We start from the raw sequence: 27634 nt of genomic DNA, 5'->3' as shown, positions 1-27634 counted from the left end.
TAGATCTGGGAAAGTGCCCCTAAAGGTCAGAACAACCGGAGTGATACAGAATTCCCAAATGGAATGTCAGTGATCAAGGCCATTGGAATATGAAGCATAGTGACTTAGTTTATACCAGTGTGTTGCATTCTTTTCCATTTAGCCATCTTGGTGAGACACATCCTTCCTTCCCTTTCTGCTTTTCTTTTACACTCACCGGCAATGACTGGTGAATAAGAACAGGAAATATTGAAAATCTGCCTGCCCATGTGATTTTGCTATTTGTAAGCTCTGGAGGAGTGTGGCAAGAGTAGTCACCTTCCCCCACTCCTTGCTCAGTCAGGTGGCTTTCCCCAGGGCTTCGGAAACAACAGATCATTGGGAGAATAATAGAACATTGGAAAGATACAATAAAATAGAATTTAACCTCTTGTTATCATGAGTGGCAAACAAACATTATACCAAGCTAGAGTCTGAATTTAAAAAAAAGTTATACAAATATTTATTTTAGCATTAACTTTAAAACATGATTCCTGGGGCACCTGGGTTGCTCAGTTGGTTAAGCGTCCAACTCATGGCTCAGGACATGATCTCACAGTTCGTGAGTTCGAGCCCCACATCGGGGCTGTCAGCACAGAGTCTGCCTGGGATTCTCTCTCTCCCTCCCTCTCTGCCCCTGCCGTGCTTGCTCTCAATCTCTCAAAATAAATAAGTTTAAAAAAAAAAAACCCACAATTCCTTGATAGTTATCAATTTCTCTATCAAATTGTATTTGAAATTGCACTTAAGTATTTTACACAGGTTACACAGATTAGAAAGCTTAGTTCTGTCATTGTTAATAAATGAACACATTGCATTTGAAGGCTCATTATCAACTGGCCAGGATAATGATCTCAACAAAAATACAAAGACCACACTTTTGAACTATCTTTTTTTTATAGATGGTTTTGATGGGTGAAACAGTGTGAGTATGAAATCAATACAACTCCTACAGCATGATATAAAGAGAGGTATTAGGAAGTAAAATGACAATAGTGTTTTATATGTGGCTGGCCTTTAACACAGTCAGGAGAGGTTTTATTTCTAGGTTCTTGTAACAAGTTTTGCTTGGCAAAAGCCGCCATTTTGGGGGGTTGTTTTCTTTACCGTGTTTTAGATTATTGCTCTTTTAAATTCCAGTGGAGTGCTGTGCTCTTTAATTTTCATAATTGCAATTATGCAAAATATTATATAGTAAGTATATAAGTATAGTAAGCTAGTTAAGGCTTATTACAACTTCCTATGATAATACATAAAGGTAATTTTATAATAAAGCATATGATTGTGTATTGCCTTTTGTTCAACATTTTATATGTCCATATTGAAAAAGAACATAGTCCTACTTTTTCTACATACAATTTGGAACATTGTGATAAACATTAAGCAAAAATTTTATCAGAGTTGAGATTTAAAGAGTGGAAAAGATCCATATATACAACAAGTGCTTTAAAGCAACGGATTTCAGAGGATTAGTGTATTTCCCAAGAGGCTAAGGCGGTGTGCCTCTGGTTGTGGTCTTAATATGCTGGAGACAGGCAATAATTCTGCAGAAATGCAATGCTCCACAGTGTCTTGTTTCTTAATTATAAAAGCTATTCTAATTATTCCGTTGTAACTTATTTAAGTTTTAAAGACTCACTAACTTAGCTAAAATTTCTTTAATTGAGATGGAAAGGGGACTCTTGAATATTGTTGTCACTAATAAAATATATAATAAAGAGGAACCCACCATGATCTGGTTTGATGTCTTAATGAAAGTTAACATGATGAAATTCTTTCCAGTACTGAGTCACTGAATGCTATTTTTTACTTAATTCCTACCAAATATTAATGTCTTAGAGTTCTTTGGATTATTGGAATATCAAAATATGCAGGAGTTTGCTAGAAAGGGTTACCCTTTTGCCCTTTGGCATTATTTTTGGTGTTACGTTTACTTTGTAACCACCTTTCTTCCCCCCCCCCCCCCCCCCCGTTAACAACATAAGTATCCAGTCCTTTATCAAATTACATGAAGTATTGCTATGTGCTAGATGCAATCTGAATAACATATGTTTCCTAATTTTAAGAGTCTATGTTGGATAAGTTGGATAAGTTCTTGACTGTAGGACAATGTGAGCAACCCTCCAGAATGTTGAAATAGAGAGGGAATTTTAGAATCACAACAAGGGCATCTCAGTCAGCTTGGGGAGTCCGGGAAGTTGTCTTGGTGGATGTCACTCTTGAGCAGGGTCGGGAATAACAATTTAGCGTTGGCTGGATGAAGCCTGGATGCGTGAAAGAGCTGGGACAGGTTGGTAGGCAGGGTTGGGGCACATGGGACCCCGGGTTCAGCAAACTGCAGTCATCGTTCAGGCTTCATTCTGTGCCGGGCTTGTATTACACAGAATAAATCCAACTCACAAGCTCAGCAAACTAAACAACAAGCTAACAACTGTAACAAATAATTAAGTGAATAATGAACGAACTTTGGAGAAAAACAAACGAAAAGAGCCACAAATATGAACTAAGCATTCTTTATGCAGCGAGCATGGTACTAGAAGCTGAGGAGATAATACTGAACACAACAAATATGATCTTTACCCACATGGGCCTCAGTCTAGAGGGAGAAACACATTTTAATAAATCATTGCACGGATAAATATGTAATTATAGGTTGTGGTAAATGCTAACTAGGAAGTAAAGGATTTGAGAAACTGATGATAGAGAAGTTTTACTTAAATGTAGGCAGAGGTCAAACAAACGTTTTAGAGGAAGGGGTATTATGCATGAGACTTCAAGGAAGCGATGGAGGCCGCGATAGAAGAGCAACGGGTAGAACGTTCTAGATCAAGTGAGGGGAGTATATGCGGATCTGAGGTGGAACAAACAGAGCTTGGAAGGAACATAAAGAAACTAACAGTGGAGTAAAGTACACAAGAGAAACAGTGATGTAAGATGAGGCTAGAAAACAATAGAAGCACAAGACGTTGGGGGCCCAGAAACTGAAGGTTGAGTAAATTGGAACAAAGATGTGAGGAGCCAGCTCTTTTCCTGGTCTGCATCAAAGTGGTGCAGTTCAGGCAGACCTCGGGGGGATTTTTCTTAATACTTTTTTTATGGCAACATTTTTTTAATGTAGTAAGGAAAATGGACAGGTGAAGTAGAAGTGATGAGAATGATCTAAACCAAGAGTGCACATTTAAAGAAGAATATCTCAAAGAAATGGAATCTAGTTTGAAAGGAGGAGGAGGTAAGGTAAGCAAGATAGTCTAGATGGTCTGCTGAGTGACAGTGAAGCAGAAAATAGAGAACACTAATGGTCACATTGTTGTCCACCAAGGATCTGTGGAAAGTGAACTTGGGTGAGCATTCCATTGTGAAAGACATACAGCGAACATTCAGTAGCTTTCAGAGTGGCTGATGTCTTTGGGATATTGGGCCAAATGTCTCCTAAACAAAATATATTCTTTCATTCTGTTCAAATGGATGAATATTAGAAAAAAAGGGAATAGTAGTCTCTTTATCATAAAGGTATATAAACTTCTAAGATTTCAGGTCAGGTGTGTGTGTGTGTATAGTTGTGTATAGTTGTGTGATGTCCATGGTGGTATAATTAGATGACTTTGAATGATTTTCTTCTTTTTAGCCTCCCCTCTTTGAATTTAAAAAAAAAAAAAGAAAGAAGGAAAGAAAGAAAGAAAGAAATCCACCACTCATCAGTCATTGCTAACCTGGCAGCAAAACTCCAAACATTATCTATTTTTCTATCACTCTTCCAATGCTACATATCACTTCCCTAATGAGCTTTCAGCATCTTTTTTTCCCCAAATTTCTTCGGCTAATATTATTGACAAGCTTCATGAAGGCACAACCTTCTTCATCAGTTCATGACTTTGTACCATGCATTTTAGGGAAGAGCCTCCTCATCAGAAAATAACTCTTATTCTTGATACAAAACCGTTTGTATCAGTTTTTCCACACTCAGTACCTTTATGGGTCGTCCTGCTTGCAAAAGAGTTCACCCCGAGAGAGAAGGAACCAGGCAAATGTATTTCCCCAAAGATCCTTGATCATTTGAGGAGATGAGAGTAGGTTTTGAACACTTGCTATCTTACATTTGTGTTTCAACCTAACCCCCACAGAGTTCATCTGTGTTTGTAGCTTCTAACTTTGTATTAGCTTCCAAATGGATCTAATAGTATATTAATAAGTTTAAACTTATGGAAACTATTTAACCAGTAATTTTAACAAATAATGTATTAAGGCCATCATGTTAACCTTTTAATTTTCATCGTGTACAATGTTTTTCAAGTATCAGAATCACTGTGATTTAAAATACATTTATTTTGGGGCACCTGGGTGGCTCTGACTTTAGCTCAGGTTGGGCATCTGACTTTAGCTCAGGTCATGATCTCACGGCTTGTGAGTTTGACCCCTGCACTGGGCTCTGTGCTGACAGCTCAGAGCCAGGAGCCTGCTTCAGAATCTGTCTTAGTGTCTCTCTCTGCCCCTCCCCTGCTCATGCTCATGCTCATGCTCATGCTCTGTCTCTGTCTGTCTCTCTCTCTCCAATATAAACAAATGTTAAAAAAGGAAAAAATTAAGAAAATACATTTGATTTTATCTCAATTAGAATTTATGAAAACATTCTTCTGTTTTAGAATATTTATGGCTTTTAACTCTAACAAAACTATGTATCATTCCCATGTTTCTGATACTCTACATGATTTTAGTATTTGAGGAAAACTGAAAGTCTTGAAGAACTTTCTCCATTCCCATATTTTAGTGAAATTGGGATATAAAATCTTAAATGTGAAGTAAATGCCATTTCTGTAGAAATTTTGTTAAAAATAATATGCTTTAAGGCAAAAAGTGGTTGTGTAAATTAAAAGCAAAATTTAAGAGCTATTTTATTTTTTTCTTCTTGAAGTAGAATAATGATAAATAATGTGAAGTTTTACTGAGAGATAATAGTATTCAACTATAAGAAATATATATCGTTTTATTATGAATAGAAATTTTGGAAATCAAAGCTAGAGTTTTGTAATTACACACATTTTAGGGGTGGAAAGCATGTTATTTTTAGAAACTGATGCGAATAGCCATATGCCTCAACATCAAGGTCTGTGGTTTACAAATCTAAAAGATTTAAAAGAAATGTGAAGGTTAATACAATAAGAGTGTCCTCCACCATTTGTAAAGATCAGACATGCCTACAGAGAAGAACATTACCATCTGTACAGATGGAGAAACCTCAGATGTTGTGGCTTAAAATATGTGTATTTTCTGACATTTGGGTAGAATGATATAATTTCTTATGAGTGAACTTGATTCCTGACATTCACTTAAATGCTAATTTAATTTTGGTACAGGAATAGCGAACTTTCCAAATTTCATGGTTGTTGAGTTATCCTGGGATTCTGATGAGTGATTGGGAATAAAAAGGACCTTCTTCTGAAGCCTGAGCAGTGATGGAGACATTAGATAAATTCCCAGTAGCTACAAAGCTAGAAAGAAAACCTCTTCAGCATAATCCACAGCAAAGCCTGAAACTCTCTTGCTTTAAGGAATTTCCTGGTGGCCTTAGGGAGAATATTAATCGAACTCTTTAGGCTTAACCTCCATAAGAGACTGTTATGCAGCCCTTGTTGTTTCTACTTTAAAGTCAGGAATTTTAAGTAGATTAGAAGGAAGAACAGTGCAGTGCAGCATAAAGTTAACATTATACTGTTAATAACATTCAACTGAATTATTAATTTCCACCAGAAGTTGTTTTTAAAGTAATCAGGATTAACCGTAGGAATAAGGATTGTGTTCCCCTCTTTGCTTCTTTTTCCAAAGAATAATTCATTAAGAATACCTTATAAAAACAAAAAGGGAACATAGCCATAAACACTTGTTATATTAATGGCTGATTGTGTTAATCTACTGTAGCTGTCTAATTCTTTATCCCGACAGGGAGGGAGAAAAAAAAAAAAAAATCAAAGGAAATTGTTCCTGTTCAAATTGTTGAGTTTTTTGTCCTCTTGAGAACCGGTGGGTTAGAGAACAATGTTTGGGATGATTATCAAAAGTGGATAGAATCAAAAGGTGCTGGTTCTCTCTTTCTCTCTCTCTCTGTCTGTCTCTCTCTCTCTCTCTCTCTCTCTCTCTCTCTCTCGGTGAAAGAACCATTTGAAATAGCACAGAGGCAACATGGCCTGGGCACAGAAGCAGGGTGGCTGGCAGATGGTACCACAGGCTGGAGAAGCTGCTGGCAGATGGCATGGACTATTTGAGCAACAAAGACACTTTTGGCTACCGATGCTAAGAGTTGGAAAGAAAGAACAAGACAACTTCTCCATGTTGCCAGCTCGTATACAGAAAAGGTTTTGGCAGAGTGGAGACTGATAAAAGATATTCGATTGTTAGCTACAAGAAAAGTGAAGAGACGTTATTAAGTTTCATAAAATGTGCTCCCTCTGGTGTGATCTGAACCTAGTTTCGTATGGAAGAGCCCTTTAGAGATCATCTAAACCAGCTCTGCTCACTGAATATTTGGGCACACACATTCTGTTTTTATTACCGAAAAGATACGTCTTCAAAACTTTATATTAGGTGGTAAGATTGTAGTTTCATGTTGTAGGGATTAGGAGTGGTTCTTGATTGTCAATTTAAGGAGCCCTTAAGCCATGTTTGGATGCTAAAATCGTGTGTGGTGAAGTCATGTTTGGCTAACATGACATATGGGCTTAGAGCTTTACCAGCAAAAGGTGTACAGAATTGTGTCTCTGAATTACTTTGGGGGTTCTGGTCATTATCACATGTATCACATTTGTTTCCTGGAGCCTCTGAAGCCACCGTAACAGTCATTTAGTTCCTAATGATTTCGTTGGGGCTGCTCCAACTTTTCATTTGTAGCTCTTTCACTTCTTGCTACCTCGTCTCCCTCATGTACCTATTGTTAGATATCGTGTTTCCAGAATTAATTAACTTAGATAACTTTTACCTAATACCTTTTATGTGTAAGCAGTACTTTAAACTGAAACATATAACTCTTATTCTAAAATAATTATTTACACATATCAAGAACAGCATTAAAAATACTTAGGAATGTTTAAAATCAAATAAAATGGAAACACATTACCAGAAATAGAAAAGCCAATTCCATATGCATTCCTAATAATTATATCTCCCTAGCTCACTGAAGTTTAAACTGTTAGTCTCTCAATTATTCAGAGAACTGCCAAGATTCTAGATGTAATTGAAAATGCCACTGAACTGAGATCAAAAGAGATCAGTAAGATATATTCAAAATGATGTCACCCAAGATGCCTGTGAGCCACCAAAATTGCCATCATAATGATTATTTAACTTTGAGAAGCCTTCTCTTAGAGATTTTGGATTCTTGCCTTCCCCTGTATTCTGTCAGTCTTTGTGATCTGATTTCTGTCAGAATGCTAGAAGCCCTGATCGGAACAGAAGGCAACATGCCGAAGTAGGAGGGTATGAAGGCACAGAGATAGTTTAGCATGAGGGAGCACCCATAAGAACTCCTCAGTAACTGAAGGGTGAAATGATGTCTTCAACAATTCAAGGGAGTGCTTGCTTCCAGCAGCACATATTCTGAAAACTTCGAACGATACAGGGATTAGTGTGGCCCCCGCGCACGGATGACACACAGATTTGCGAAGCTTCCAGATTTACAAAAATTTTTTCCAATGGGGAAAACATGTATTTCAATACACCACAATTAAGACATTTAAAAGAAAATTTTCCAAAATACAGTCAAGTTTTTTTTTTTGGGGGGGGGGGAGCACTTCTGGGCAAAAATACGTTTTCTAGAAAATCTTCTGATTTATAAATTTTGATTTCATACTTAACCTCAAAGAGAGTTAAAGTTATGAATTTTAGCCAGTATTTTTCATCAGTTGGAAATTATGTTTAAAATCTTTGTTTAGGGGTGCCAGGGTGGCTCAGTCGGTTGGACATCTCGCCTCTTGATTTTGGCTCAGGTCATGATCTTGCAGTCATGGAATTGAGCCCTATTGTCAGGCTCTGTGTTGAGTGTGGAGCCTGCTTGGGATTCTCTGTCTCTCCCTCTGCCCTTCCCTCACTTGGGTACATGCTCTCTCTTTCTCTCTCTCTCATAAAAATAAAATAGAACCTTTGCTTAGAGGACTATGCCTTTCTAGTCTACATATAGTATCTACTCCCAGAGGTATTATTTCTTCCTTGTCTTCCTCATTATGATAATGATAGTGGGAGTGGTGGTACTGTAATGGAAACTGCTGGGTCACACAAGCCAGGCAGCCCTCATTCTACCTTAGTCTTAGGTTGGTCACATTACTTAATCTCCCTAGATCTCTGTTTTTTCACTTATAAAATAAAGGTGTTGGCTTTTAATGTCCTCTCTTACTTAATCACTCAAGCTTGCCTTGCCACTCCAGGGTCCAACTTCTAGAAAAGAGGAAGGATTGGTATTGATTTATCTGGAAGCCACGAAAAAGGAAAGTAAGATCCAGAAAGCATACACTAATAGAGGTTTGATTATCAAGCATTTGGGATCTTATTCCAAATTTACAAGTAGACTCTTGCATTTCAATGTCACTTTTTTTTCTGTGAAATAAGAGAGTTTATTCAGCCAGATGAATCTGTACGGTTTTAACTGTATCAAAGACTGATTTCTAGTTAAATTCATGATTCTTGTTCTTTTTTTTTCTTTTTTAATTTGTTTTTAACGTTTATTCACTTTTGAGAGAGAGTCAGAGCGCAAGCAGGGATGGGGCAGAGAGAAAGGGAGACACAGAATCTAAAGCAGGTTCCAGGCTCCAAGCTTGTCAGCACAGCACCCGACACAGGGTTCGAACTCACAAACTGTGAGATCATGACCTGAGCTCAAGTCGGATCTGAGCCACCCGGGCGCCCCTCATGATTCTTGTTCTTGTCCTTCTGCAAGAGGAAGCTCTCACTGGGACATTCTCATCATTTTTGTACTAGAGTCCCACCTATACGTCATCCCTTTTCCCCATCTATCACTCACTTCCTCTACCAGTGTGATGCATTTTATGGCTTTGCATTCTGGGATGAGAGACATGGAGGCTGCCTTATTCATCCCTGCATCTCCAAATATCTAGCCAGATATTTGTTGACTGAATTAATGTAAACATTTCTAGCCATAACCTGACTCCCAGGACTTCAATTTTCATTTGAAAATCCATCCATCCATCCATCCATCACTTCCTATCACTGGTAAAGATTCTAATCTCTCCTCCCGCATGGCTTGAGACCACTACAACCCCTGCTTTTATAGTCAGGCAGACATCAGGGTGTGGGAGAGCTCCTCACCTGCTTCATTCTCATAGTGAATCATTAAGCGTTAGGAATTGGAATTTCAACCTGTTGTCTCATAGAAGCAAGGCTTAAAACTGCTGTTAGCTTCACTCACTGTTTTCATACTGATACCGTGTGAATTAGACAGATTTTTTGTTTCCTGGCTGAGGAATCTAACCACTATTTACAACAAAATCTTGTTTCTCTGGGAATATATATTCTGGGTTCCAAGTAACTAGTTGGCAAATGAACTCTTGTAAGGCAACCCATTTGTAAGTTGGAGGTGGCCTTTTGGCAGGAGGTGTAGAAAGGTACACCCGGATAAGTATGGTGTCGACATACGCGAAACTTGTGGTGCCTCAAAGAGAACTTTTTAGCTTGTGACAGAACAGAGAATTCCCAAATCAGTCACTGGCTTTTCCCACATGTACAGATTGTCACATTAAGAAAAACCTTTCCAGAACACATCTACTACAGGAGCAAAGTAGAGTTGAGTTTTGTAAAAATCAGATTTGAATGAGGGCTTCATTATTACAAACTTTGCCAATCCTAACTGTTTACAGTTCAAAAGAAATTTTAAGTGGATTATTTTCATTTAAGCTGTCATCTGTGGTTTGATTTTCCATGGGGCGCTTTTTTCATTTTGATAGTGCTTCACTGGGGAAATCTTTTGATAGCAAATAGACTGCTTCCTGCTCTATTTTTGTACCTCAGCTTTTCTGTATCTGGAAGTCACAATCATCTGTTCCCTGGATTACTATAGTGTGTTCCAAAGTCACCCTTGTGTGTCCATCCTTAAGGTCTACCCCCAGTTTTAAATGTAAACTCTCAGACAAGGGACATTGTCTGATTTGCTTATTACCACATCCCTGGTGCTTAGAACAGTGTATGGTACATAGTAGACACCCAAGTATATAGGTGAGTGAATTAAGTGGGTGCTTTGTATATTGATATAGATCAAGATTTCTCAGTCTTGACACAGTTGATGTCTTGGGCCAGATAGTGCTTCATGTTGGAGGAGCTGGCCTGTGCATCGTATGATGTTTGGCAGATTCCTGGGATCTACCCACTAGATGCCAGTAGCACTCTCTTAATATGTTAATAATAATAATAATAATAAAAGTGGTAGCAGAAATTGCCACTGATTGAGAAATGCTGATATTGGCAGAAGACTAAATCCTAATATTAGTATGTTAGAGTGGTGAGAGTCAAAAAGATACAGGGACTCTAGTTCCACCATTATAAGCAGTGTGACCCCACACTCTTGCAGCTTAATCTTTGAACCTTGGTTATGGTGACAATTAAATGGCCGTGGCTCTCTTGATGAGCGAGAAGCCCTTGCTTTCTAGACAGATCCTGCTTGTGGCCAGAGATAACCTTTCTATCGACCATGCCCCCTACTCATTGCCATCATGTACCTTTAGGGAGGGCTCGTACCAGTTCGTTCACGATGTCCTGTGTAGCACAGAGGTTCTTCCAGATGCCCGATATTTTTAGGAGTTTGCTATGTGATTTTTTTTTTGCTCTTAATTGATTTGCCATTACTTCTAGCCAGGGGAGAAAGAATGACTGTCGAGATGTCAGCATGATGGGAGTGCTGGCCGTTCGATAGTTCTAGGGAATCCCACCAGTTTATTTCTGCCATGGTTTTAGCTGTAGGACTCTGATTGCTGTAGGTTCTGATTGCTTATTCTCTGTGAGGTTTGGTTATGAGTCATTGTGAGGGTTAAGTGAAACTATGTAAGTGAAACAGTAAGAGCTGGGCACAAAGTTGGTGCTTACAGCTGAGCTCTCTTCTCTTCCCTTTGTTAAATTTCCAAAACCATCTGTGTATGTGTATACATATTCATATAAATCATCATCCATGCATAAATATATGGATAGTCATTCAATAATTAATACATACATTCCAAACACATTTATTGATCACCTATTTAATAGGCCCTGGCCCTATTCTAGATGCCGGAAATGGAGCAATGAAAAAAATAATAGAATCAACAGCAATTATTAATAGTATAGTGGTTAGACTATGTTCTCTACTTAGTTGTATATAGGTTAAAAAAATTGAAAATCGCCTTATGAAGAGTCATTTCAAGAGTGTGGTCACTTGAAGTATCATTTCATAAAAAAGTTTGCCCTCGTCAAGACAGCGTTGCCCCACGATGTGTAAAGCCCCCATTTGTTTTTTAGAAACAACATATGAAAAATATTGAAAGCCTGAACCTTTGACCTGATTTTGAATTTTTAACCCTGACAAATCAGAGTAATTTAAGCATTAAAAAACAACTTTTCGATTTGATCCTCCTTTCTGGTTTATTATACTTCTGCACATCCTGAACACTCAAATTAGTGTCTGAGGTCTGCAATGGTGATGAAGTACATTTCTGTATTATCTAGAAATATTTGTGTATCTTCCTAAGAATATCTGGATTGCATTGAATTTCCTCTCAGGGAGATGGGTGAAAATAACTTTTTGCAAAACATGACTGCATCATCCCTAAGCACCATTACAACATGCTTAATGGGCTGTAATAGTATTTTTATTATCTTATAACTTTGGCTCCCTTAACGTGTTTGAAGGTCTTTAAAATGCACCTTTGAGCATTGTTCCATGTGCTTTGTGTCCCCTGAATAAATATTATACCCCTGTTGACTTTTTAATTTTGAAATTTGATAACAGTAATGAAAGAGAAATCCCTGACCATTTTATATGTTTGCCACTTCATTTCACATAGCTTCTTTCAGTTTCCAGGGATATATTTAGCAGATATTTGTCTGTTAGGAGTGGGCGTTATTTGGTTGTTAGGGGGAAAAAAAAGAAAAGAAAATCCCACCACTGCTTTATTGATCTTTAACGGTACATGAGGCAAGCTGGAAGCGTTTGAGATGTTGAAACTGACCGATGTAGACACTATATCAAACACAAATGAGAGAAGGGGCCTCTTGGACTGGCAAGGTGTGCATGTGGAATGTGTCATGTGGAGATGGAATTGGGCTGGAAGGAATGAGCTCTCACGGAGAGAAACATTGGAAGTGGTGTTTTGGTTAAAGCATGAACATTGTGAAAACTATCATGCATTGCCCCCATCTCGAGTGGTGATAGGCTTATATGAACGACTTCACTTGGGTCCCTACGCAGGTGAATTACTTGGCCCAACTGGGCTCTACAAATGTCAAGGTACTGTGCTTAACTATCAGTCAGTCTGACATATTTTGTTGGGAAAAGTTTAAATCACACTATACATAAGTAATATTATTTCTTGAGAATTTACAGCGAGCCAAAATAGTGCTCAGTGCTTTAAGAGCTTTATATCATTTAACCTTAACGATAATTTTACTAGGTTAATATTAGTGTCATTATTATCTTCATTTTGTAAATGGTGGGGTTGAGAATTACAGGGATTACATAATTTACACACAGTCTGACACTGTGGTAGAATGATGGAAAATTATATATGGTTTAAAATCTTTCTACAGTCAGGGAAACTGGGTGGCTTAGTCGGTTAAGCTTCTGACTTCAGCTCAAGTCATGATCTCGTGGTTCGTGAGTTTGAGCCCTACATCGGGCTCTGTGCTGACAGCTCAGAACCTGGAGCCTGTTTTGGATTCTATGTCTCCCTCTGTCTCTGCTCATGCTCTGTCTCTCAAAAATAAATAAATGTTAAAAAGTTTTAAAAATTGTGCACAGTCATGCTTTATTCATAGTATTCTAAATCTAGAAAACCTTTAAAAATTATCCGGTCTCCACCCCCCAAACCAATGTTTCAGATTAGGAGGACTCTGAAGCCCTGAGAGTTTCTGAGTTTTCCTTCAAACTTCCCTGATCAAGTTCTTTTACTTTAACAACCTCCTGGGAGGGGTTTTGCTTTGCCTGAATTTTATATTAATATTAATATTAATTTATTACAAGTACTTGGATTCAGACAGGTTGTGAATGGAGTGTGCTAATTTGATAATTTAGAGCTTCTTCATCTGTTGAGTTGGGATGAGTGACAGTGGCTCAGGTGTTGAGTTGGGGTGATCTGTTCAGACTGTATTTATGGTGGAGGTCCCACGCAATTGATGACTAAATGGAAAGAGGATGTGACTGCTGGTTGCTAGTTTTTAAAAGCCAACAACAACAAAACAAAATAAAATACTTCAACAGGGGATCAGACTATGTATCTATCGATCGACCAATCTACAAAATATGAAAATCACCACTAGACAGGTAAAATGAGATACTGTCTGTATCTGACCACTGTGATACGTAATTTTTAGGCTGCTGATGTGATATATGTTTTTTTTCCATTTACTGACTGTTGCTGCTAGCAACTACTTGTTTTTTTTACACTGATGAAATGTGATTAGTGAAAGCAAGGAGGAATTATGTGATATGATTTGTGTGGACTCTACACCACCATTAGAGATAAGTCTTTTTAGTCTCTGTGGTTAATTTTAATGTTTTTGAAACTTATGTGTGGAAACCCACTTGGGGAAAACGTTAAAAGATTCTCATTTTAAAATTCTGGGATGGGTCCAGGAGTGTTTATTTGCTCCCCCTACCCCACTCCAGGATATTGTGATGTAGGTGGTTCATAACCAAACTTTGACAAATGCTGAATTGTAGGGAGGACTGTGCTTCTGATCTTTCGAAGATAAAGATTCTTTTAAACCTACTTCATGTAGAAAAGAAATGTTTAGCTTATTAGTCCCTAGGTAATCTCTATTTTTTGCCAGATATAAAATTGGAGCCTTACGACTGAATTTGTCTTTAGAGAGCCTACATTTAGGAATACCTAGAAACCTAAGAAAACAAAATGTTCTGATGACTTCTTTGATGCAGTGTGAGATTTTCTTTTTAACGTAGACAGTTTTTGTTGGCTGCGATTCTTTTTATCCAGTCTTCTAACATTGGACTGAGACATGGAGGCGATTAACATTTTTTGTTCCCCCAGGATCAAAGAATGCTGGAAATGGTTAGAGAAAACGATCTGGGTTTTCAATCTTACTTCTACCTTTTCCTTCTTTGTGTTTCTTCCCCTTACTTCTCAAGTGTTTTGGAGTTATGTTTTAAAGATACACATGTAGTATTCTTAATGTTTGTTTATACTTAAATATCAAAATGCCCCTTTCTGCATAATGGCTATAGATGAATGATATCCAGTCAATTCCCTGTTGGCTATCCTTTTGGCCATCGCTGGGTCTGGTGTTTTCTGTCAGGGCCACACCAAACATGGCAGTGGAGGCAGACGCCCCTGGTTTAGCCTTCCCCGTAGTCCCCACACCCACCTGGGTGCACTGGTAAAATGAGGTCTTTGCTTTCCACGCAAAGCCTCTTTCTCTGGCTCTTTTCCAAGGCCCTCAAAGCGAGCACTTTCGCCAGAGTGGCAGAGAAAGTCCCCTTAGATTGAGAAGCAAGAGGTAAACTTAAATATGCCGGCAGGCTCCAAGCCAAGTAAAGTGCTAAGCATGACAATTAATTGGATAACTACCAAAATACCTCTTACTGTAACTGTAATTCAGAATATCCCTGGCTGAAGTTAGAAAATGATATTAATTAATTTGAATGTTTCTAGGGTACTCACCAAATATGTGCACTGCTTGTTAGATTTTGGCATTGCAGGCAAGAAGAGTGGCTGATATGCAGTGAAGTTCTAGCTTGGGCCGGGGAGTTTAATCCTTACAACAAGCAAGGAGTTTGGTAGCTGTGTCTTCACCTCCTAGGTTGGGAAAGTGAATGTCACATGACCTGTTTATATCCCGAGCCTAGGGATTTCTCATTGCTTCAACTACCTCTGAGTGAGTCAGGGGGATGGTGTCACTGATAGAGCTCAGATTTCTATCTTGAAGTGTTTGTATTCCAGTGAAGAGAGGGAAGCCATGGGCACAAATCATGGAATTTATACATTTTTATTAAGGGACAAGGGAGCAATATAGATTAATGCCGTGAGGATTTTGAGGAATCAGATCATATACTTGGCTGGGACCATCGCGAAAAATGTTGTTGTGGAAATATGAGTTCAAATGAGTTTGAAGGACAGGAAGGGGCTTGACCAGTCATCAGAAATGGAAAGGCCATTCCAGGTGGGGAATATAGTTCAGCCAGGCAGAGACAGGATCAAGGCTGAAGAATAGGGCCTGTGACTGGGAGATCATAAGGGACCCCGGGAGAACCATGAATGTCAGGCTCACAGGTTGGAGCATTACGTGGTTACGGTGGGGACATTTTGATGTTGTTGAACACGTGTCAGTCACGAGGAATATCAAGAGTATCCACGAGGACGTTGTGTGCTAGGTGGAACTGAGAGAATGCTGGAGGGTTAGTGAAGCTAATTTGGAAATGATTGCAGTAATCCAGGCTTGAGGTGGAAAAAGTGTGAGTTTGGGTGGGAGCAGAGACAAAAAGAGATGGATTTGCAAGATGAGTGACAGAGTTTAGTGGCTGGCTAGAACCACAAAGACGGGCCACGTGTAGCAGAGACACTACTAGCAGAAGTGATATCAGAATGCTTCTCTTGCTTATCTGCCAAGTTTAAGAAGCTTGTCAATGGAATTGAAGCCTAGAGAAGAGTGAAAAAGCTTTGGCTGGAAATCATAATTAGAGCCATCATGCTGTATTTATGGGTGTTTACATGATCTTGTTAAGGAACTCCTGGAGGAACTTACCTGAAAGCACTGACCCATTTGGTGTGAGTCATGAGAGGCCATCGCTATCCTAGCTGATGAGGGTCATCTGATCACTTTGCTAAATAAAACTGGACGATGTGCACTCATGTCAAGGACTTGCAAGAAAAGCAAATACGCTTTAATGCAATGCCATATAAAATTAACTTGGAAATTCGGTTGCCCTTCTACTGAATCAAAATAATACACCAAGGATTGGTTTTTTTTTTAAGTGAAGAAGGAAGTACACAGATTGTTTCCTATGCACCTTTTGAATATTTTATTTGGAATCTAGTCAAATTGGGTTAAATACCAATTTGTTTTGGTTTCAGGGATTTTATTGTTTTGAGTTCCTCAGTAATAAATGATATTTAGAGAAATGTGAAACTGCCTGTCCATCATTAAAACATTTAAAAATGTTTGAAATCATGTTTAAAGTACATAATTAAGGAGTGGTGCTGCTGTTTAATATCGTAATATTAAATACTGACTCTAATTCCATATGTTTTAATATAGTATGATTCGATTTGAATTTACTTTGATAAATGTTGTTTCACGTGCATGTTCTTCCTGGTATTTTAGGCCCAACGTTATTTTCCTAGCTGAATTTTCATCAGTTGTTTAGTATTTTACTGCTTATTTTAGTGTTTTCATATTAAAGAGATATTTGTAGATTGTTCATGTGTTGTAATTATGTTTTTACATAACCCCTTTTTGGAGGCTTTGTGTAAATTTCCTTTTGATTTATTGTAGGGTATAAACAACTCAAAACAGTTTCTATTGTTTGGTTAAAAAAAACCACTAATCATGTCATATTTCTGCATCATATCCTGATTTATCCTTCGATTTTAACTTTAGAAGTGGCTTCCTCTTTGTTTTCCTGATCTCAAGGCAGAATTCAGAGCACTCAGAACAATGTGTGAGACAGGAGAACATTTTCCATGGGAAAAAAAAAAGTTCAGTTTTCATCGTTTCTCACATCTGTTCTATTTTTTTTTTAAATGAAGTGCTAAAAAAGTAAATAATAATGATAGGAATGATTTCTTTATTTAGAAAATCAACTGTCAATTAACTGATGAATATTCTTTTTAATCAGTGTTAATTGACAAACTTCCTGCACTTGTAAACTCAGTGCTTACATAATGGGTTCAGTTTGACTATTCTTGATTTCCCTTTTATATTTTCGTAGTCCTGTTGGGTATACTTCTGTAGTAGTCCCTGAATTCCCTCATCTGGAGCTAGATGGAGCTATGAGATCTTCTGTAAATGTACAGCAGCAGGCCAGAGGCTCTTCTTCAAGTCTACTTGTGACAGTCGGTGCCCAGTGCCCACTTTTAAAACCTTCTTGTGCCTTTACTCTTAAAGAAGCGTGGATGAGAAAGGGTGGCCATTTAGAACACCATCATTAAAATGGACAGTAAGCCCACAGTTCTCTGTCATTTATTACTGAGCAACTAAATGCATAAAAACTCCCAAGACCCGATCTAAAAGAAAAACACACATACGAGCTACAGACATACCTACCTTCAACAGTCAAAGAGCCAGATTAAATGTTTTGCCATTAAAAATACACTTGTTTGTTTTCAGCATATAATTCTCTGAAAAAGTCACCAGCCATTGAAAATGATGGACAGAAGATACGGCAATGGTCTCAGGACCCCTCTGCCAAATTTTATACACATGCATGTGTAGATAGATGGAATCATGGATATAATGTGCACTACATATGTACACGTTATTATATAAGAATGTGGCCAATATTTCACAACTAAGGATTATATGTTTTGCCTAAAAGGTTTTGATTAGAATTTAGAGATGTGTTCTTTCAGAATTTTTCTGTGCTTAGGGTGGTTTAAAAGCCTCATCAGTGAACCTTGTCCATGCCTACCAAACACTTTGGAGAAGAAAAACAAAAGCGATTTTTGTGCGTGCGTGTGGTGGTTTTGTTTTCCAGCTCTCTGTTGGGCCAGCTGGGCAGTGTCTGAACTTGTTATGCACTGTGTTTAAGTCCCGAGAAATATGCCCAGACTACTGTCTTGCTGCTTGCTATCTGTTAGGACAGAAGTTGTTAAAGGTCATCTGCTTACTTTGAGAAACTAATTGTAATAAATTCTTTTGCATGATTGTCTAATTAGATTAGCTGTAGCTCTGTGTTATTCAGAGTTTTGGGTAATTGTGTGGATGATTCTCATTTACTTAATTTGGCAAATACTGCTGAAATCAAATACCTGTTTGAACTCTGCGCTTTGTTTTGTTGTGCAAGTCACTTGGAGACTTTTACCTAAGTCTCCTGCTGGGGATTGCCTCTCCTTAAATTTTATTCTCCTTCTGTCTTCTGTCCTTATTTGCTTTTCAAATCTAGGGAGTAACCATTATTTGAAACAGCTTTTAAAGGCTGGAAAGGTAGAGACGTGGTTCTTGGTTTGGCTTGAATAGACACTTCACTCTTCAGGGTATTTTATCAAGCTATTAGATGAATAGCAAAAAGGTATAACAATGATAATTATAAAATAGTAATAAAAATTACTTAGTAGATTATCTTATATCTGAAAGTCCTGAGCAGCTGAGACATGTATAAAAAGGGTTGCAGAAAACCTATCCTTTTCATGTAGGATCTTACTCAAGACTTACTTGTTTGTTCTTTACACACAGGTTGTCTGGGCTTCATTATCAGCTTTTCCCTAGGGGAGGCTTAAAGGCCATTCGGTGCTCATAGCACTGGTATATGGTACATAGATAAGGCGTAGTCCCATTTTAACAAATGAGACTATAGCCTGGGGGTGGGGGGTAGTGATCCCTCGGTCTGAGATCATTCAGCTTAGTTAAGTGGAGGAGTTCTACTCTGTTGTCTGATTCTAGTATCTGTGCTTTCTCCAACCATTCATTATTCATTTGTCCACCAGACACCACACCCCCCCCCCCCCCCCCCCCATCCACAGCTCTTTCTTAAGTACGTGTTTTGTTCCAGGCGCTCCTTCAGTGGCTGAACGTTTAATGGGGCAAATGACACTGATGAGCTCCGCCTGTGAAGGGAGACAGATCGTAAGCAAGTTAGAAACACAAAACAAGATAAAATGGTGGCAATAAAGGACAAAGGCAGGGTGAGGTGGGAGAGAATGGCTAGAAATATTGGGTAGGTTGATCACAGACTCTCTCCTCCGAAGTCACACCTGAGTCCACATTATGTTTCTGGAGTCAAATAGGAGAAAGAAAAGATGGTGGGCAGCTGACAGTGGCATGCTGGGAAGAGGCCTGCTAATAGCAAAGGAATAAAATGAAATAAAGCTAAGAGCATAGCAGCTCTTGTTATAGAGACAATAAGTAGCTGCTTCTACCACAAATACCTCTCAAAATATCCCTGTATTACAGACTCATTGATGCTCATGATGATTGAAATGAGTTATACAGAAAAAGATGAAATATGTACATTCTGTTTCAGGAATTAAACCCTTGTGAAGAATTCTAGAAAAAAAATCATAAATTTAGGAGAAAATTTTGGTGATCAAAAAGGATAAAGAACTATTAGTAGAAAGTTTGCTCCAAGAGAATACTATAATACTCAAGATGGCAGAGAAGGGAGACCTGGTCACAACATTTGTATTTCCCAGGTTTTTTTTTTTTTTTTTTAATGTTTGTTTATTTTCGAGAGAGAGAAAGCAGGAGTGGGGGAGGGGCGGAAAGAGAGGGGGACAGAGGATCTGAAGCAGGCTCTTTTGCTGATAGCAGAGAGCCCGATGTGGGGCTCAAACTCACGAACCTTGAGATCATGGCCTGAGCTGAAGTTGGATGCTTGACTGACGGAGCCACCAGGCGCCCATATTTCCCAGTGTTTAAGGGCATGCCATTCATACATGGATGTAGGGAGTGGGGTCAGATTTTTTGTTGTTATTAAATTAGAGTATAATTAATATGTAAGAAAAGACACAGATTTTATATAAACAGTTCAATGAGTTTTTACCATATTTAATTCCTTGTTTAACTGCCATTCAAATAAAGCATTAGAACTTTTCTGTCATTCCATTAAGTTGCTGTGTGCCTCCTTCCAGTCAGTTTTCCTCATTCCCAGAGACAACCACTGTTCTGATTGTTACCACCCTAGCTTGGGTCTAGAACATCCTATCAATGAGGCCATAGTTTGTATTCCTCAGAGCTTGGCTCTGTCATTCCATACAACATTTGTGAAATTCATCCATTTAATTTCGTGTATCAGTGCTTTGTTCCTTTTTATTACAGAATAATATTCCATTGTATGGATATACTACGATTTCTTCATTTTCCTCCTTAGCTATTCTAGTAGGTGTAACGTGATGGCTTGTGTTTTTAATTTACATTTCCCTTATGGTTAATGATACTTGATCTTTTTTATGATGTTAAATTTAATTAATGTATGTTTTTAACATTTTTACTGAGATAAAACTTATATCCCATAAAGTTCACCCTATTAAAGTGTATAATTAAGTGGTTTTCAATATATTTGCAGAGTTGTGCAACATCCCCCAAATCTAATTTTAGAATATTTTCATCACCTCAAAAGAATTTTTGTACCTACAAGAAATCACTCCCCATTCCCAGTCTATATATTTTAAAATGTGTTTTATAATTTTATACTTCATCACAGTTCTAGTAATTGGCTCTGTTGGTTTTATGTCTGTCCACATGCAGTGTGGGGGAAGGGCACATTTCCTCCTAGTTTCATCTTTTCAGATTCTTTTGCAGTGGTCTTGTGAAAATCTTCAGGTGGAGTGCTCTCAAACTTAAATGCATTCAAATCACCTAAGGATCCTGTAAGGATGCAGATTCTTTCTAGGTAGCTCTGGAGTAGGGTTTAGATTCTGCATTTCTGACAAATTCTCACAGACGCCCATGCTCTCGGTCCATGGGGCCACTTTGAGCTGCATGGTGAGAGATTTGGGTTGGTAGATCTTAAAAGAGAAACAGTGTGAGAGAGACGGTATTTGTGTTGTAACATTTTTATCTGATAATTTACACACAGATGATGATTTTATTCTCAGGGCAGTTCTTAATCTATTTTGAATTTTAAAAAGTTTATCCTTTCTTTTTGTGTATAAAACAGGGAATGGACTTTCATAATTTTAAAGGCAGGATTAAGAAGAAGGCCCTAAAAATCCTTCAGCATGTCATTAGTTTGTTGATAGGCCACAAAGGACCCTGCTGAAGAATGGATGAAAAACAAGTGCATGGGAGAATCCTTTAGGGGGCCCATGGGGACTAGTTGACTAAGAGTAGGATTTCTTCAAAGACCTTTCAGGGCCTTTCTTCAGTTTCTGGAAGCACTCCTCCACTCTTTCCTAGAGCTTTCTGAGGACCTGGGGTGAAGAGGGAATTGTACTCAGGGTTGGAGCCAGTTGAGAGCTATTGGCCTGAGCCTCTGAAACAGCCATATCCACCCTGACTCAATCGGCAAGTTGAATGGTGAACAAAAGGACAATACAGTAATGGTACTTGCCTCAGAAGCACCAAGTCTGGCTTACATATTTTGTCTCACAAAGTAATAACCCAGACGTTCATGTGCGTGGTCAAAGTTATATATCGGTACCTCTAGTTTAAATGCATATTTCTTAGGGTGCCTGGGTGGCTCAGTTGATTAAGCCTCCAGCTCTTGGTTTCAGCTCAGGTCATGATCTCACGGTTCGTGGGATCGAGCCCTGCATCGGGCTCTGTGCTGTCAGCACACTTTTGGGATTGTGTCTCTTCCTCTCTCTCTGCCCTTCTCCTGCTCAGTTCTCTCTGTCTCTCTTAAACTGAATAAATAAACATTTAAAAAATGCAAATATTTCTTAAAGTTGGCTATAAAGCATACTTTGTGAAGCAAATCTAATTTTTCTAGTTATCTTCATCGTATAATTGGAGGTATGTTTGTATAGACTAAACACTTGTTGTATAGACTTGTTGTATGTTTGTATAGACTAAACACTTGTTGGATTGGGCCAAAGGATTTTGGTTTTCTATGAAAAAGTATGGAAGTGGTAATTACCTCATGCTCCTTTTGGCCTCGGCAGACATGTAGACCTAACATAAAACACAAGAGAGAGTATACATCGTTATTTCTTTTTTGTTCTCAGTTCTTTCCGCAAGCTTTAGCTCTGCCTTTATTCTGAGAGCTGTTCTGTCACATTCACGTGGATCCCTCCTTCCAGACCGGGGGATCTCCAGACACTCAGAATCTTGCTTCCTTGGAATGGTTTTCCACCATGTTCAATTCTTATTAAATTTTAAATTGTGTTAAGGTATTAAATTTTACCAGTAGGGGCCACTGCCTTACATTGTCTGAGGTCTTGACTGAAAAGCCCTTAATTTGAAGTTAGACGTTATGTAAATGAACATCCTCCACTATAGAAATTTGTGTAATGAGCTTATTTAAAGTAAACTTCATCATTCTGTCAGTTTACCAAATAATGTCGCCAAAGATGGCACTATTTTATAAGGACTCCATATACAATGAATTTCTGAAAAGTAATTGTTTCAAGTGGTGATGGGGAGCAGATTAAGATATATTTAGTAATGATAATAATTGCAGTAAAGCCACAGATATGAAAACTCTGTGTTTTTACTCAAGTCTAGCCAAATAGCATGTTTCAGTTTGGAAACATCATTTAGGTGCCCTACATTGTTGTTTTGTTCATTTCAGAGAGTATAATTCTGGCTACATCAATTTAACTATGGCTGTGTGTTCTTAGAACTGAGTAACTTCCTCAGACTGAACATATTAAATTAGTTTCAATTTCCTGCCAAAATTTATAGACAGGTTGTAAATGAAAAAGCTGCCTCTGCTCTTCATTATCACTATGTATTATAGTTTTTTAAATAAAAATGTTATTTACTTGCACCTACTGTCAGATATTAAACTACAGAGGCATCCATCAACAGTTCTGTTGGAACTGTAAAGAAAAAAGTCATGTAACAGCACACCTGGCTTTAGTGTTAGAGCTCAGAGTTAGTGTTGTAAGGTGACTTTGATATGTCAGAAAAGCTAATTATGTCCCATCAAAGGACTGAAGAAATTGCCTTTTTTAATGAAAAGTATTTTATAGGAGGTGACAGTGATCTTAGGCAAAGCAGTAAAACTAGGTGTATAATTATATAAATTCTTTAAATTCTTATTAGACTTAGCTAATTGACATGTTACTGTCCAATGTAGAAAAAAATGGTTAAACATAAAAAACAGAACAGTGGTTTTGGACTGTACTGATACAGTAATCTAAAATTGAGTCTGTCTCCATTCTTCCAAGTCTAGTCTTAATTCTTTCCTGACACCTATTTATAGTTAGGCATGTTTTTACTTGAAATAAGACTGTAGTGGATTTTTATTAGAATAAACTATTAGTCAACAAAATAAAAAGGCAGCCTATGGAATGGGAAAAAATATTTGCACGTCACCTATCTAATAAGGGCTCGATATCCAAAATGTATAAAGGACAACTGAATCTCATAAATAATAAATACATACATACATACATACATACATACATACATACAGCAAGCCTGATTAAAAATTGGCAAAGGACCTGAGTAGATGTTTTTCTAAGGAACACCTACAAATGTCCAACAGGTATATGAAAAGATGCCTGGGGCGCCTGACTGGCATAGCCAGTGGAGGCTGTGCAACTCTTGATCTTGGGGTTGTGGGTTCGAGCCCCACATTGCATGTAGAGATTACTTTAAAAAAAACCTTTAAAAACAAAAAACTAATCATCAGGGCCATACAAATTAAAAGCACGATTATATATGCTTTCACATCTGTTAGAGTGGCTATCTATCATCAAAAAGAGAAAAGAGAACACTTGTGCACTGGTGGTGAGAATGTAAAGTGGTCCAGCCATTATGGAAAACAGTATGGAGGTTCCTCAAAGAATCAAAAACAGAACTGTCATATCATCTGCTGATCCTACTTCTGGGTATATAGCCAAAAGAAATTAAATCTGTATCTAGAAGAGATATCTGTACTCCCATGTTCCTTCTGTATTATTCATAATAGTCAAGATAGGGCACCAACCTAAGTGTCCACTGACAGACTAAATAAAGAAAATGTGCATGTGTGTATATGTGAATATCTATACATATTTATATATGTATAGGTATGTCTGTGTTTCTGTGTCATACACAATGGAATATTGTTCATCCATTAAAAGAGCTATAAATCCCTCATTTGCAACAACATGGATGAACCTGGAGAATAGTACATGAAATAAGCCAAACATAGAAATACTCTGTGACCTCATATGTGAAAACTAAAAGTTGAATTCATAGAAACATGGAATAGAATGGTGGTCGCTGGGTTCCCTAGGGTGAATGAAATAGGGAGATGTTGGTCAACGTATACAAAGTTTCAGTTGTAAGATGAATAAGTTTTGAGGATCTAATGTATGTCTTGGTGATTATATTAAATAATACTATACGGTATACTGGAAATTTGCTGAGAGTAGGACTTAAATATTCTAATCACTGCTACCCCCCAAAGGTAACTGTGGGAGGTGAGATGATGGGTGTGCTAATTAGCTTGGATCTGGTCATCATTTCACAGTGTATAGATACATCAAATCATCACATGGTATGCCTTAAATATATATAATTTTTAATTGTCAATTATATCTCAATAAAACTAGAACAAAAAGGAATAAGCTATCAGTAACATATATATGCTCCTGAAAATAAAAAATACAATGTTCCTAGCTCAAGGGTAATAACTCTGATAGGCATATGGTACTATTTTATGTGTTTCTTATACATACATACATACATACATATAAATTTAATTTTTATTTCTTTAGAACCATATCAAGGGTGAATGTGAAGTGAGTCCTGCTGTTTTGTATACAAGGATTAAGAGCAGAACTTTTTATTGTTAGCTTTGACAGAACGTATGTGATTATTAGTGATGTCTTTTTTTAGAAAATTGTAAATTATAGGAATGCCGCGCAGGAGGAAAGAAATGAAGCATACAGTAGTTATTTAGGTTTACAAGATTGACAATGATTTTTTTTCTTCATAGAAGGTTCAGTACTTAAAGCAGAAAGCTGTAATTGTTGGTTGCTTTAGATGCCCTTAGCTATTTGGGATGTGGAAAGATGTATGCTATAAATGTTTTACTCCCGTAATTGTCATGACTTCAGAATGGTTCAATTATAGCTGTTTTGTAGGAAAGGTGCATGAAGAAATTATTTCTGGTGGCATTCCATAATGATGGCCATCCGGTTTTTAAAAAATTGTAAGTGTGAAGAAAATGAACCTGTTTTTGTTACTGGAAGCCAACATGGTTCCCAATGTTCCCTATTTCTGCATCTCAGACAGTAGTCATAGCAGGAACTGTGACAGAGCAAGCAACCAAGAGTAGTTGTTTCAGTGCTTGGGTTAGGAGAATTTCTTGAGGAATGCTTAAGCTACTTGGATTTATGATTCCGAAATCATAAAGTGAGACTTGAAGGTATTAACTAGCCAGGTCATGGAGTGCCTGTATTTGAGTACAGGTAATCAGGGTATGGTATTTGCTCATTCTAACTCATGTTTTGTGACAGAGACTGTATCACCGGTCTCTCTGAGTATCTTATATTGCCATGGTCCTCTCTGAGGCTGCTCAGCTTCTGTGACGGTGTGACACTCATGAAGGAAACCAATGTCAAAATGGATAATTTATAGGAATCTAGGCCAGAGCATTTTCTTGAGAATCAGATGTGTTTTTTTAAATGTTTATTTTTGAGAGAGAGAGGGAGGGAGGGGGAGGCGGAGGGGTAGAGAGAAGGAGACAGAGGATCCAAAGCGGGCTCTGCAGAGCTGACGGCAAGGAGTCCAATGCGGGGCTGGAACTCACGAACCTGTGAGATTGTGACCTGAGCTGAGGTTGGATGCTTAACCAACTGGGCCACCCAGGTGCCCTTTGACAATCGAATGTCGTAAGGGTTTGTGAAGGTAGTGCGAAATGTTGAAATAACTCTTGATTGCTCCCATTGCGTGTACTTTGTAAAGCTCGTGAAGATGGTCTCTTATCAGCATTAAAAGACTGGGGAATTGAATATTTGGTTGGAGGTGATTTGGCTTGTATAGTTGTGCTAATCAATTTTTGCACTTAAAGCTCATAGCTTGAGTTTGAAATTAGGTTTGCAGATCCTGGGTATCCCTGGGCTTATTGTTTTCGCCAGTACTGCATTGCCTGGCCAACAAAAGCCAGGTGCCAGACTCCAGTCAGATTTAAATGGACTCTAACTGATGATTAGAATTTCAGTGGGAAAGAAAAGTAAGGTTCTTTCCACTTTGCTTTATTAGCTGTGAAATAGCTAAGCATCCTTTTATATTGATCAGACATAATGTGACTGTTCTAAAGAATTTATTTCTTTGATGTTCCTGAATTGTGCTTTTCAAAAGGAATAGTTGAGGTCCATGATTTTCTTTTCTAGACTGCCAACTTCTGGTATGTAGAGATTGCTCTATAAAATGCCCACCCCCGGCTGTGAAGGATTCTTCTCACTGTTTTCAAAGGGGGTTGTCAAAGCCCAAGAAGAAAAAAGGTTTGCTGTTGGTGTTCTCTGAGAAAGCTTAGGAGAGTGGTTTGTGCCTTAACATCCCTTAGCTGTCCACCCTGTTGGAGTTAGCTGTCCTCCGTCTCTGTCTTTGGCCAGTTGCCTGCAAGTTCCATATACATAGCAGGTTGGAATATAGCGCAGTATGCAAAAGCCTTGTTATCTCCCAGAGAGGTATAGCTGATATGGCATTGCATACAAATGACTTTCTCATGGACAGGATATCTGGTCTAACTACTTAAAAATATTGCATAAGCCTATAGGGAGCACTAGCTAACTAATGCAATAATTATTTAGGAGTAGAGCCAACATCCTGCAATGATATTAGAACAAACGTGTTGCATTTTCTGTTTATGTATGTCTGTTGGCATCTTGAATTAATATTTTATCACATTTCATTAAGAAAGAAAAAAAGCCGGAGAAGCCTTGGAAGCAAGAGCATTGGAATTGCCTGTTATGTAAAGTTAGGAAATTTCTATGAAACTTCTTCTATCTTGACAAAATAATTTCTCAACACTGAAAACAATTCATGTTTAACCTCATTGTTAAGCAAAATCAACTATTTTCTTGAGGTCTGTGCTCTAGAAAAGCATGACCGAATTAGATGCTATCTTTAGCTACTTAGGTTTTTTTTTCCTTTTTTTTTTTAATGTGTGTAAAATGCCATTCTCGAAAGTATGGTTAAGTTGTTATTGTTATTATTATTATTATTATTATTATTATTATTATTATTTGGCTAAATACACAGTGGATTGACAAAACTCAGTATCTTGTCAAGGTAAACCTTAATTGATGGCTATTTCTTCAGCTGGATGCTGGCCTTCTTTTTTTTTATGTATAGCTTTGATTATACATTGGCAATACATTAACCTAATATTTGAAATCTTGCTTAAATTTTTGAAAACAACGAGGAAATTTTAAGTTTTTTTTTCCCTTGCTTTTAGTCATGAATGACTCAACATTGTCATTTTCAGTGGCTGGGGGAATTAGTTGTTTTAAGTTCTATATATCAGTCTGAAAAAAAGAACTCTTGGATTTGGTGGATGGTTTCCAACAGTGACATGCTGATCTTAATGGTGACCAGGCTTCTTTCAAAGGCAAATTGCTGGTGGAAGGATTCCAGGCTAAGCTAAAGAAAGAAGATCTGG

General features: G+C 37.9%; 1 protein-coding gene and 1 pseudogene across 3 annotated transcripts in view; both read left to right on the top strand.

Moving 5' to 3' along the window:
* PARD3B (par-3 family cell polarity regulator beta) overlaps positions 1-27634 on the top strand; it is a 1011329-nt gene that overhangs the window by 294940 nt on the left and 688755 nt on the right. The window lies entirely within an intron of this gene.
* LOC128772731 (U6 spliceosomal RNA) lies at positions 7578-7694 on the top strand (annotated as a pseudogene).

This window comes from Panthera pardus, unplaced genomic scaffold, assembly GCF_024362965.1.
Source record: "Panthera pardus isolate Hobbes unplaced genomic scaffold, ASM2436296v1 HiC_scaffold_10, whole genome shotgun sequence".
In the NCBI taxonomy this organism is placed as follows: Eukaryota; Metazoa; Chordata; class Mammalia; order Carnivora; family Felidae; genus Panthera; species Panthera pardus.
Note: the sequence above shows the minus strand (reverse complement) of the source record. Positions and strands in the feature narration are given on the sequence as shown.